Source organism: Ruditapes philippinarum, unplaced genomic scaffold (genome assembly GCF_026571515.1).
Source record: "Ruditapes philippinarum isolate M1 unplaced genomic scaffold, ASM2657151v2 ctg619_1_1_1_1, whole genome shotgun sequence".
Classification (NCBI taxonomy): domain Eukaryota; kingdom Metazoa; phylum Mollusca; class Bivalvia; order Venerida; family Veneridae; genus Ruditapes; species Ruditapes philippinarum.
This window is the reverse complement of record NW_026855813.1, coordinates 33451-47693: the sequence shown is the minus strand read 5'-3', so window position 1 is coordinate 47693 and position 14243 is coordinate 33451. Positions and strand designations below refer to the sequence as shown.

Genomic DNA, 14243 nt, shown 5'->3' with positions numbered 1-14243 from the left:
TTCACTGAGAATATATTTTAATATCTTTATTTTATTCATAGAGATATAATCATCCTTAGACAATCTAAAATGGTTCAGAAATTTGTCAGGGACACCTTACCACAAGTCATATAGGCGTTCACATAAAAAATGTTGTCTGTTTTTGTTTTTACTTGACATTGTTAGAAAACGAGGTTGAATGGAAAGTAAGCCCTTGAATCCGTACAAAAGTCTATCAACTCAATGTAATATCTATCAGATTAATGGGACAGACACATTATTTTCACACATAATGGATATTTTAGCAACTACATTTTTAATCAACCCCGTGGTCGTGCGATTTGCCGCTATAATTAATTATTTATGTTTCATACATTATGTTACGTGCATTGGCCGACAATTTCTTAATTTATAAAAAAGACTAAATGTTGAGATATTCATAAAAGATGTACGGTAGTTGTACGATACATGTATTACGAGAAGTATTGACCAGTATGGACCTGTAATTCACGGATATATGAAACTACCGATTTCCCTCATTGATGCCTCAACAGGGGGCGAAGCGTTATCGATAATCGACAGGTTACGCGAATAGCAGATACAAATAGTATAGGTACCGTTTTAAAACGTTTAAAAACACATTTTTTGGACTAACTGCTTCCAAAATTAAATCACGAATGTGTTCAGAAAAGGTTGATAAATCTACTTAGCAAAAAATCTCATTTTAGGTATTTTCAGTGATAATTGACTCCGTTGTCACCTTAAATTGAATATCCTTTTGTTCTGATATTTATTTTCAATGATGATATACAATTTTGTGTATACCTTCTCTATTTTCACATGGTATTGTATGTATATGCTGCACACTGTCTTGTCATTTACCATGGACCATTTGGTCCAATGGAATATTGAAAAAAACTAAACTTAATTAAATAGTCAATTTGAAGAAATATAAAAGTAACTTATGATTGAATGTCATTGAATTGTAATACGCTTTATTACATGTATTTGAATTGATAAAGAAAGAAATGTGTCAAATATTGACATGAATTTGTTTTAAAAAATACGAGTGCTGATACTAAATTATCAACACTTTAAGTAATTAAAGAGCCTGTATGTTGTAATTGAGGTTGTTACCACACTTAACTGAAATTTTATATATGTATATAATTATGCTTATATAACGATTTTCAAACATCGAAGAATATGTAAAATATGTACTGCAAATATTTGTTAACATAATATGTAATCATTCAAATATATGCATTTTTATAGAAAAATTTGACTTCGACTTTATAGAAAATAAATTTCTAATTACCCCCCTTTCTTTACATGAAATGTTAAATTCGATAATATCTTTATAAATAATGCTTTTTGGAACTTACAATATTGATAAATCTTAATTTGAGCATCATATTTATGATATAAAACCATAAAAAACAGGATAACAGTGTTACAGGATCTTTAAGGATATGCATTTAATTTTATCGCACTGTTTTGGACTATATAAAACACTAAAATTAACATTTGCCATCAAACGTACTGTTTTCAGTGTGTTACATTCGTTTTTCCTTTAACAACAATAAGATAGAACAACAATAAAATACACACACTAAAATACAATGATCAAGCTTGAAACAGTTGAATCGACATTAATTCCATTCCTTTAATGGAATCAGCGTATACATAGATTTATAATATATATATATATATATATATATATATATATAGTGAATGTAGGATACTTAGAAACTTTAATGCTTACAAGATAGTTGGCACACTTATTTATCAAATCTTTATTTACATCCGCTTAAAAATTCTATATCGCCAGCTTTTCAATGTATGTCTGTACTGTCCGCATTTTCTATATATACATAACTTTTGTCTGGTAGCACATAACAAAGTTATTCAAGTAACAGAAACCTCATTGGTTGTTTAGGTTGAAAAAAAATTAAAAATGTTAAAACAGAGGAGATTCTAATGGGGCATATCATTAATATGAACTTACCGGAAAAAAATACAACGGAGCAACTTCAAAAATAAACATTAATTTCAGCGAATTTCAATTATATACTCATTCGTCCACCTTATCGTATGTGTACATAAAATAAGATTCAGTTAAAATGTAACTTAATATGCATTAAAGAAAGGTGATTATTAGTTGTATGTTTGACAAGGATGCCAATCTACACTATATCTTTATTGCCCGCCTTTTTCCTGTATGTATATATTGTCTGCAAAAGTGCGTGCAAAGAGTCGGCAAGTTTAATCGGCAGTGTAATTATGTGTTTTTCAAACTTATATGTTGTGCTTTAATTTAATTTGTCACACTTTTATATATATAGAAAACGCGGACAATATAGACATATAGCGAAAAAGCTGACGATACAGATATAGAGGGAAAACGCTGACGATATTGAGTTACAAAGCGGGCGTAAAAGCTATAGTTATAAATAATTAAGATTATTAGTTTTTTTTATACATTTTGTAATCTGATAAGATCTATCGTTCATTGTTTTTAGATTTCTTTTGATTTCGTGCACTTCAGTTTTGGCTCTTGGCTTATCCAAAGTTTCTAATCAGTTTCAATTTAATGTTTACCATATATTTACCAAATATGATAAAATTATAACATTTACATTAAAATATTATTATGAAATTAAAAGAGATATAGTTATTTGTTCTTTAAAATCATATCAAAAGTAGCTTTGATGATGCAAATTAGTAAACTGTTTAGTATATAGTTCATTCTTTTGTATTGGGGACAATATAGACTTGTTATAAAAATTCTGAATTTAGAATCTCAATAAAAAACTTTTGAATACTTCTTGATTATTTTTCATTTAATTCAGTCTGTTAATCGTTCGAGTTTTTCACTTTTTTCTTTATATTCTGTCCATAAAAAAGGGCCTAAAGAATTCTTAAGTTTTCTATTTTTCTTTATAAATGAATCAATACCAGCTTAATCGCCCGCCAATCTACACTATATATCTAAATTGTCCGCATTTTCCCTCTATAACAACAACAAAAATGTATTATAAATTATCAATCATACATATGTGTATCTATTTCATAATATTGCTTCTAACTAATGTCATTCAAAATTACTTTATAAAAGTATAGAAATATCGTTCTGAACATACTATTTTAGCAGAGGTAAAGAAGTGAGCGAAAGTGAAACATTCGACCGATGCGCAAGAGGGTAACATTAGTACGAAACAATAATTTACAATAAGCAAGTCATAGCTCTTCACTCATATGATAAATTGAACAAAACAAATCGTAAAGAAATTCTTTACTTAGTCTTATATTACTATTGTAATATTTTGTCGATTATCGTTGAAATATTTTCAACACGAGTGTTCAACATAAAAGATAGAAAGCCAAAAAAAGAAAAGACAAGTTGTCTGTATTGTTTGACGATCAATAAATTACAAGATCAAAATACATATTTCAATGCTGTTATTTCAGACTTGAAATACAATAATTAGACTGCCGGTTATGTGATGTTAAGTTTTTTTTCGACAATGCGTGTGTCCATTAAGATTAAGTGACACACTTAAAAATTTTGCAAAAGGTATTGAAGTAAAATCGGTTAGAATTAGATTGAGTTATTTTGCACAATAAAAATGATGATTTTGGAAAAACGAGGTAAAGGAATTATCTGGATATTTACACACTGGTTATTTGTCTAGACATCATCAATTGGTATAGAAATGTCAGAAAATATTTCCACTTCAATCATATAAAATTCACAGTTGATTCCATATATCAATAAGAACGATATACAAATCAATTAACCAAGTTTACAACGGGACTTTAAGGTAAGTTATTAGAATAAAAGGCTGTAGAAAAATTGGTTAACGAAGACCAAACCTCATTTGAATACTTTAGATTGGTTTCACGATTGACTATAATTAAAAAAAGGAAAAACAAGAAAATGCATAAATTAATATAAAATATGAATACCCATACCAGTATACGCATAATTTATCAATTAAATCTAAAACCTTTTCAACAACTTTATATGTTAAACATTACAAAAATCAATAACCACTATAGAGTTTCACAATATAAAGAAATATAACTTGCAAGAAAAAATAATATTTATTAATAACTAAATAAATTAAATTAGATATTAAAACATTTTCTTATTAGGAAAGGTTGACGCTATGTTTGTTTAGCTTATTACAAGTATGACCAATTGGTGCCTCTAATTGATTTTCAATTAATTGTCTTTTTAACACAGGTCTTTGCCTAAAGTCTACATTGTACTTCAATGGATATTAAGAAAATTAGGTCAAGGTCAGACTGAAATATGAAATATTTGTTTGAACAGGCGTTTTCTCACTCAAAGGCTCATGAAACAATCATACTAAAGTTATAATTCTGTTTACTTTTACAACGCTTGTTTTTATATTATGTAAAGTTTAGGTTTTGACAGAACATAAAACGGAACATAGGTATCTATCCTATGGCCTCCTTTTCCTTTTTATATGTCCGGAAGAATTTCGGAGTATATTGTTATGCAGCTGGTCGTCCGTCAGTGTCTGTCCGTCCATCCGCCTGTTAACAGGCTTCGTGTACAGTCTGCGTCTTTTGAACCACTGGAAGGAAATTAAAAGTACTTGACAAAAATGTTAACCATAATGAGACGATGAGCAGAGCGCAGGTTCAACCTTTCTTAGGTCAAGATTAAGGTCAAACTGAGCCATTTTGTATCAATTTCAAAATTTTGTGTCTTACTTATAATAACACGATGTGCAGAACACAGACTTAGGTTTCTTGAGATCGAAATTAGCCCCGCCCCGTGATTAATTGTTTACCATGCTAGATTTTGGTGAATTCAGCCAATATTTTTACGCACTTTAAAAAATGAAAACTAGCAAAAATTTTACATTATTGAATAGGTTTATTAGTTAATTTGTTTCATTTTTCTATCTTTCCTAGTTTTTCGTAAAAAAAAACAACATGCAAAACGTGCAAATTTACCATATATTGTATGTCCGCTCTGTAACTTTTAAACCGATTATAGTAAATTAAATGTTTTTAGCAGAAATATAATATTACAAAGATGATGTGCAGTGCGCAAGTTTAATTAGTAAATACACTTTATATTGCATAGGGATGTTTGTGTTTGTGCAAAATATGCTATGCTTAAAAGCATCTGCTTTTATAGAAAACCAAAATCATGGATGTATTCAACCGATTAAGAATTTATTCGCATTTAAAATACTTAATACGTGTAACTTTGCGTGTAAAATATGGTTGGTAAACGCTCAGATAAAAATGCATATATATCCCAAATCTAACTGTACAATGTATTCAGTATTTATTAGTGAAGAAAACTTGCCTACAAGAACTTTAGTTTTTTCAGTGAGCTGTGAAATCCAGTTTCAGTTGTTGACTTTAACCAGGCATAAAATGACAAATGAACCGTGCCTTGACTTTTAAACAAAATACTTAAGCTCATTCAATGGTAGAATACTACGTCATCACGTTCCTGTTGAATGCTCCCACACGGACCATTTCCTTCAAAATATCCGTCGACTCGAAGGTAAAATACAATTTAATTATAATAATTAGAAATAGTAAGAGTATCAAAACATAATGTAGCGCACCAAAGAATGGCTATAGTACTTGGAATAATTGTAAAAAAAGTTTATAGATTTATTGCCTGGTTTAGGCCTGAAAACAGGATAAGTGTTTTTCTCTGAATGCTCCCACTCGGACTTTTCTAGAAACATATAAGAAATAAGGTTCAAAACCTTCTTGAAAATTGTTTTTTTTAGGTACTGTAACATAAACCGAGTCATGTTTACACATTTTTTCTACATTAGTTTCATATATTATTATTTAGAGTTAGTTTTTCTTAATTTTTGTATGAAAATGGAAAATGCTCCCACTCGTACCCAATTTTATACATATTTTGTAAGCACATTGCTGTGTTAAACTTAAATTATTTATTTTCATATTTTTACACCATTTTGTCAATAACTAATATTTGTTTGGCGACATTAACTTTTTCCGTCTTTTTTAAGTTCTTTGATTCTGAAGAAAAACGTCATCGGGCGGGAACAAGGCGTAAATTATAAGTGATAAGTTATAAAGAATATGTAATAAGTAATAATTTTTAAATAATAAATGTCCCTCCAGGGCTTCCGTAAGTATGTTTACAATGTATAAACAGCCTCCGGAATAAGTTTGCAAATCCGGAATTTTCGCAAACTCAGCTACCTTTTTTAAATTGATTAGAGAAAAAATTTAAAGACCTGTCAATAATAGAGATAGAGTCAAGTAAAACCTGGCCTTTGAAATGACGATACCCTTAAAATTAAATGCAGGGGAGACATTCAAAGTTGGCCGTCCCATGGGGTTTTTCGATTCCCCCACTGGGGATTTGGTCTCCCAGTGGGAGTTTTGTGGGGTTTCATTTCCTCTTTACGAGAATGGGAGAAAAAATTCATGGGAGAATTAAAAAAAATTATATACCATTATTTTTAGAAAAAAATCACTAATCTTGACTTTAGATATTCCTTCCTAAAAATATAGATAGAAATATAAATATGTTCAGAATCTCCCATTTTCATTATGGGTGAAACGCACCCATGGATGAAATCACCCATCTTGATAATGGGAAGAAAATCCCATTTTAATAAATGGGATAAAATCCAATTTCTTATAATGGGAGATAATTCCCATTCCTTGCAAATGGGAGAGTGTTCTATCTTTTAGGTGTGGCGCTTATAACATATAATACAAAATATATGAATAAAATAAAATCCAAAAATCAAATAAAATGACAGGGAATATGCAACAAAATAATAATGATAATAATAATATATAAATAATAGATCTAATAACAAAAATAATAAAAATAATAATAATTATAATAATCATAATAAGAAATAAATAGTGATAATAGTAATAATAATAATAATAATAAATAATAATAATAGATAAATAATAATTATAATATACATAACTAATAATAATAATAATAATAATAATAATAATATGATAATAAAAATAATTATAATAAAATTAATTAATAATAATATCGATGATAATAATAATTATGATAATTATGATTAAAATAATGCTAAAAATAAGAAGAAGAAGAAATAATAATAATTTATAATAATAATAATAATAATAGTAATAGTAATAAAAAAAAATAATGATAAAAATAATAATAATAATAATAATAATAATAAAAATCATCATAATAACTATAATAATAATAAAAAAATAATGATAATAATAATAATTATAATAATTTATAATATTGATGATAATAGTATTAATGCTGACCGTTTAAAGTGAAATAAGAGTCATTTTTCATTGACGCGCCTATAGTTAAACGCTAACATTTAGCGCGTCTTACACTATGTTTGTATATAACACTAATGACGTCACGTCAAAATATATGCACGGCCGTGCAATACCATATTTACGGAGTCGCAAAATCGGCACGGGTGTGTGATAAGGTATCATATGTAACGATTTAATCACCAAAATTCATTTAAATATAAAACAATCCAAAATGCTTTGATGTACTCTTCGCCGGTCTGCTATCTGTATTTTCTGTCTCGTCCAGTCTATTTTGACATTCAAATAGTTTCACAAGCTAAATGGCAAGGCTCTCCTGGTTTTGAAGTATATAACTTATTTGAATTCAATAAATATAAATACCGCGGTAAGATTTTTTTTTCGAAATACAAACAATATTTTGATCACTTCGTTTAGTTGTAATAATAACCTTATAGAAAACAAATTTTTAATATTGTTCATATAATGGATAAAACCAACCAATTCCAATTATGGAAATTGTTTCATTTTTCTATTGTTATCATCGTCGGATGAAAAATTATTACTGAAAATTTTTCAAAACAAACAAACAAAAATAAACATTATTTATAAGATTAAACGGTAATATGCTCAAATGGTAATCTAATCGGTGTCATTCAGATTTTTAAGACGTAGCGATTAAGTAATAAGGGATGAAAAACAAGTGTGCCGTAAGGCGTGCGTAGCATAAAGCCATACATGTAGTTATTTTGTATCAAAATATAAACATGCAGTCATTGAAAATTGACATAACGCCGCCTGTCAATCAAGCTGACAGGGGTCACGGAGATAAGCCAATCAGCGATCGTTATCAGTTTCTCGCTAAGATGCCTGCGAAGTCCACCATTTACCTAAAAAAAGCTTCCTGTCTATTTAATTTTATGTCAATTTAGAACTATTTAATTAGTACATTTATAAAGTTACCAAATAAACTGGCATATTGATGGACCGAGTAAGTTTGTTTATTACACAAATAGTCAATAAATTTCTACATACGGAAATTAATATACAAAAGCAACGCATTATAAAAAAAATCTGTGTTTTTATTCATACCGATTTTACCTGCGCATTTAGGCATAACTATTAAACGGTAACATATATGCTTTACAGTAAATCAAACTGTGAAAAGAGACATAATAAACAATTCAATTCAATTCAATTCAAATATCTTTATTTAACCAGGTATTAATAAAATACATGAGGGGTTTACAAAATAATATTTTACAATATATATGATCAGGTTGTAAAGTTCTGAAAAGATAATGCAGTATCAATAGTCATTTAGTCATTATTTAAACAGAAATATAAAAAAATAATACACATTTTTAATGTTTTAAAGAAAGAAATATAAATCAAAGTAAATCAAACTGTGAAAAATGACATAATAAACAAATCAGACAATTACTATTTCGTTACCGCTCAGTTAGCGATTTACACACAACCAATTGACAATTGCAAGGTTATTCACACCTTCGATGTCCGGTATTGTCAGGCAGGGTCTTTCAAATAGAAAGACCCTGTGTCAGGGTAATTATCTATATAATTGACTTCATACTGTTAATCTTCCCCTTTCAACCGTCCAATTCTCGGTTTTTACAGATTCCGGTATTGTCAATGTTTCATGCAATCGTTTAACGAATGACTAAATTAATTGTCCGGTATTTAAAGAGTTCCGATATTCACAGCGCCTCGTTTTCTCAACGTTCACTGTATTGTGTTTACTCATTACACTTGCATTTTTACGGCTGCGTTTTTATTGACGCTATATGTTATAAACTACAAAATGTCATATCTTTTGGATATTCTGGGACCTTATTATATGTTTATAATGTGATTATGAATAGGTAATGGCAAAAATTGTGGATTTATTGAAACGTTTTTATTTTTCAATGCATTGTGCTACAGCCAGGATAAATGTTTTGTACCCACTACAAAACTAATTATTTCCATTTGTAGAAATCAATTTACTTTTGGTATAATAAACTAACTTACTCGATATGTCAATATGTCAGTATATCTTGTAACTTTATTAATAATGTAATATACCGATTTAATAGCTTTAAATTGATATATAAAATTAAAATAATTTCAATCTTAATTACTTCTGCACCATTGTCAGGGCTGGGAATCAAAACTGCGTCGTATCCTACAAAATGTAAACAAACGCCGCCATCTTGGAACGAAATATGTATGTTTTTGTTTATAACTATTTTTGTTGGAAATGACTGAAAACCAGATATATGTATTAACACGCTACACTATTTTCCGCTTCGTTCGGTATATGTTGCTTACACAACTATTTTGTAAAACAAAAGTTATAGCGAACTTGCAACTCGAAGCGGAGCAGAATTTTTATGAAATTGTGTGGATACGACGCAGTTCCATCGCAGTTCATATTGCTTTATCTATCGTTTCTCCTTCAAATCAATTATATACTCGTTTTCAGAGTTCACCATAAACTTCAAAACATAATTTTGCATCATTTACTAAATTTTCATTAAAAAGAGATGTTTATATTCCAAGAAAATAATGATTTTTACGAAATGATACGACGCAGTTGAAAATAAAATATGATACGACGCAGTTGTATTTTCATTGCAGGCTGCATATTGGTTTTAAACTATTTAAATTATGTGCTAGGTATGCTAATAACGTCCAACAACATTTCTTGTTTACAACTTAAGTCAAAAGCAGAGGTCACTCATTGGTTCCATAAAAATGGAAATGTTATATAATTCTATTAAGGCTCAATTTTTCGGTCGCATTTAAGTATCTATCATAAGCATCTACAAATTCCGAAAAGCTGTATCAAATGCAATATACATTGAAACACGTGATCGCACACCCATAAAACAACGTGTTCCAGTGCTGCCTTAGCATGCTTCTAAAATTGTCCCAGTGAGTTCGAAATGGGAGTGATTACTATTTTTGATACAAAATTCAATATTCCAGTTTAACCTCTCCTGGACCCTGTACTAGTATTAATCAGGAATTTGTTTGTACCACTCGTATTTTTTGTAATGCGCAACACGTTGTTGGTTTCACTCTACTATGTACTGTATATTGTTTGATCTTATTCGTCAAATAGTTATACATGCGGACAGTTAAACGGGTTGCTCTGTTTCATGGTTAACGTTACTAGTACATTTGTATATTTTATTAAAGCTATGAATGTAAAAACGGCGGTACATGCGTGTATTTTCTTTAGCTATTTCTCGCGGAGGGTCAGTTTGCATCATTTTTTAGAAATCTAGAAAAAATGCTATTTATCTCATAGCGACTTGTTTTGTATGTTAACTAAATAAAAACATTTTTAAAAAACAGAAATAAGAGTTCCGTAAAATATACACATAGATACATGATCTTTGCAAAAAGTTCTTGTTAAATACCCATTATTCCGTTCCTACCACAATCATTGAACTATTCTTATGTTCTTATGTTAGATGGAATCGCTACCTTTACGTCCAGCGCGGTAATAGTCTCGTATAATCACTTAGGTGTAACTTGTATAATGAGCTAATGAAACTTTCCTGACGGGTTATTTACTATCTGGAACGAATTTAACGGGCTTTAACGCTATCTCCCCGCCATTGAAAAATTGGTGTACAGAAGTACAATATATAAATTTGTTAGAATGTGGTAGGGTGTTATTATTTTATAATCAAAAGGATTGCACTTTAATTGAGCGAAAGATTATGTGATTATCAGATGCAAATCCAAGGTATTTATTTCAATTTTTCAGTTAAGATGAAATAATATTTATCTTTACTTGTAGTGCGGTGATTATATTTGTACTAGTATTTGTAATAAAATTAAGAATATAATGTGAACATCTTAAAGCGTCGCGGTTAATAAATAATGTATATTTGTATATCACTTCTCTGTCGATTATCGATTATATTGAGACCAATAAAGAAAACGAATTGCACTTTCTTTTGGAGGAAGAAATTAAAAAAATGAGCAAAAATCGGTATCATTTGTTTAAAAATTGAACATAATTTGGAAACATATTCTTTATATGTGCAGATTGTATAAAATCGATATTATACCCCTAAATCAAATACATACGAATGAAATAATTATAACGAATGAAATAATTATAACGATATCATTAAAATATTTAGAATAAAATTTATCTAAATGCGTTTTTATGCATGATATATGATATATGATACTGAATGCATAAATAATTGTTTTTCTATTTTATTTTTTCCCCCCTTTTTTTTATTGCTGATCTCTACCGGAACCATATATTGCTTAATTTGTGTTATTTGCATACATCCTCATGTTGTATTTGTAATACCTTGAGTGAAAATAAAGTTTTCTGTCTGTCTGTCTGTCTTTTGTTTGTATCTATAATGAAACATTTGAAGAAAATAATATATCAATACGCCTGAACTCGTATTTTTATATGCCATGTTGAAATGATACAAATTGCAGCCACATGTAAACAATTCAAACGAGGTCATGAACTTCAGGTTGCCGATTAACAATGAATGATTTCGCAGTTGACCGCCTGTGGCATGAGTCCACTCTTATCTCAGCTGTAATGGATCTTTCTGGTTTATTGGCTAGAAATATTAAAAAAAGCGGGGTTATTTCCTTACTACTTTGCTTTATATTATGCTATAACAGCGTGTTGTGAAATTTGTTCTTATAATCGATTCATTATAGTGCAGAAAAGATATATAAAAACTACTTTAAGACAGGGAAAATGTGAAGAAAATATGTATTATACAATCCGTATATATTATATGAATGAAAGATATAAGCTATGAAATCATCTAATGAGAGTTATTTTCTTATTGATTAAATTTTCTTGTGACCACTAAAACTAATAATAATGATGAAGGTAATACCAAGTTATTATAAAACAGTTTAATGTTGTTTCAATACTTTTTTTTTCAGATAAAGGATCATTAATGTGAAGAAACAGACTTATAGAAGAAATCAACAAGATATCATACTATACCTAGACTATTTGATGTGAAGGATAATGCTATTTATTGCCTGACAAAATTCATGCCATTGTGTTTTGCTTATTCATTTTTGTTGTTGTTTTATTTTAAGCAATTAACCTATATATCTTGAACAATAGATTACACATGTATCGTACTAATAATGAATAAATATACTTTTTTTAAGATTCGCTCAAAAAAGGAGATGAATCAAAAAAGGAGATAAATGGGGCATAAAAAGGCCATGTTTAAGTTCTTGTTGGGTGAAAATAGATATTTCGCGACGAGTGAAATATCAGCTTTTTCATGCCACAATATGAAATCAATCCTGTATTTATAGAAAATAAACTTCACTTTTTTTGTTTATTATTCATCTTTTTCTTTCGTTTGACACTAAAATTTGAATGACTTTCCCTTTAACTTTGTAATTTGACTGAGTTAAGAAGAATGTAGTCCGAAAAGACACCAGTGAAAAACTGAAATATGTTTCACTGCAGTCCTTTCAATAAAACAAGGAAAATAAACTATTTTTTATGTCATCAATATTTCTCAATATTTCAGAATTTATATTAATGATATTTAAGAATATAATGAAAAGGGATACAAAGGTTTTTTTTATGTAATTACGTGATTTATTTCATCGAGTGATATGAAAATAAATATTTCACCAGCTCTCTTCTTATTTATCTTTAATATGCATATTAACGACAGTAGTTACGACACCAGTGAAATAAGATACATATGTTACACTTCAGTTAAAGAAAACTTATACGGATAAAAAATTATTCATAAATGTACAATTGTACAATTAATAAACTATTTAACTTAAAGAATCAAACGTGTATGATTATTTTATAAATATATGTATGATCTTAAGAATACGATGAAAAATTTAACAGATAAATATCATCAGTTTTATATAGCCAATATTATATTATTTTTTATACGTAAGAGAATTATTATTGAATGTATTTTTTCACTACTATGTATTCTTGAACAAAATTATGAAAACATGTAACAAAAACAAATCAGTTTGCGTTAATTTTTAACCATTCTATTTCATATTTAAAATATATTGACTGACTGCTATTTATTTAAAATGCTTTTGTAATCCGCATAAATGACAGCTATTTTGACCCATTAAAAAGTAAGAGAAATATTCTTCTATGCGTATTTATCAAATTACTCCGAACAACGATTTCCAACACTGTCCTTAGAAAATTAACTCGTGGAATATTATCCACAGAACGGACAGGTACAATGCGTTTCGTCGGAGGTTTAAAAGATAGGGGAATTATTCCCCTATCTCTCTAGTATCACCATGTATTTCTCTCTGCATGTAAATTTGTTACTGAAAAAGTGGCTTCAGATCGACCCCCGGAAAAAGGACATCTGGAATTTCCTTTTTTATTCTGGAACGCATTTTTTACTGTTAAACTTCCGATCCAATAAGTAAAACAAAAAAAGAAAGATAATGATGAATTCTCCCATAATGTTATTCTCCCATCACGCTCTAATGGGGTATTTCTCCAAGTTAGCCATCATGGGAGATTTCTCCCATTTTAATTTTGGGAGGTTTTCGCACCATTTTAATTTTGGGAGATTTCTCCCATTTACTAAATGGGTTAGTTCAGCCAATGGGAGAATTGCAAAATTCTTTAAATATATTCCTCGAATACTTATAAGTTTATTATAAGTATTATATATTCAACACTTGTAAAAATATTTAGAAAAAAAAAATATTTTTCTCCCACGGTTTTATTCTCCCACTTTAAGAAATGGGGTTTCAACCCCACTAAAGTCCCAGTGGGATACGTAAAAACCCGTGGGAGAATTGAAAAACCCCATGGGAGGTCACACTTTGAACGCTCACACAGCGTTTAATTATTGCGCTATCTTTGTGTAATCGGTCAATAATCGTCTATTTCTATCCAAATAACTATTTGATTTAAGTTT

General features: G+C 29.0%; 1 protein-coding gene and 1 long non-coding RNA gene across 6 annotated transcripts in view; one reads left to right on the top strand and one right to left on the bottom strand.

Annotated features, from left to right (window-relative positions):
• Positions 1-14243, bottom strand: part of LOC132744468 (uncharacterized) — a 47632-nt gene that overhangs the window by 26110 nt on the left and 7279 nt on the right. The window lies entirely within an intron of this gene.
• On the top strand, positions 10797-12959 carry LOC132744464 (uncharacterized). The gene is made up of 2 exons (XR_009627702.1): positions 10797-11050; positions 12238-12959. It is a non-coding gene; the product is annotated as an uncharacterized LOC132744464 (long non-coding RNA).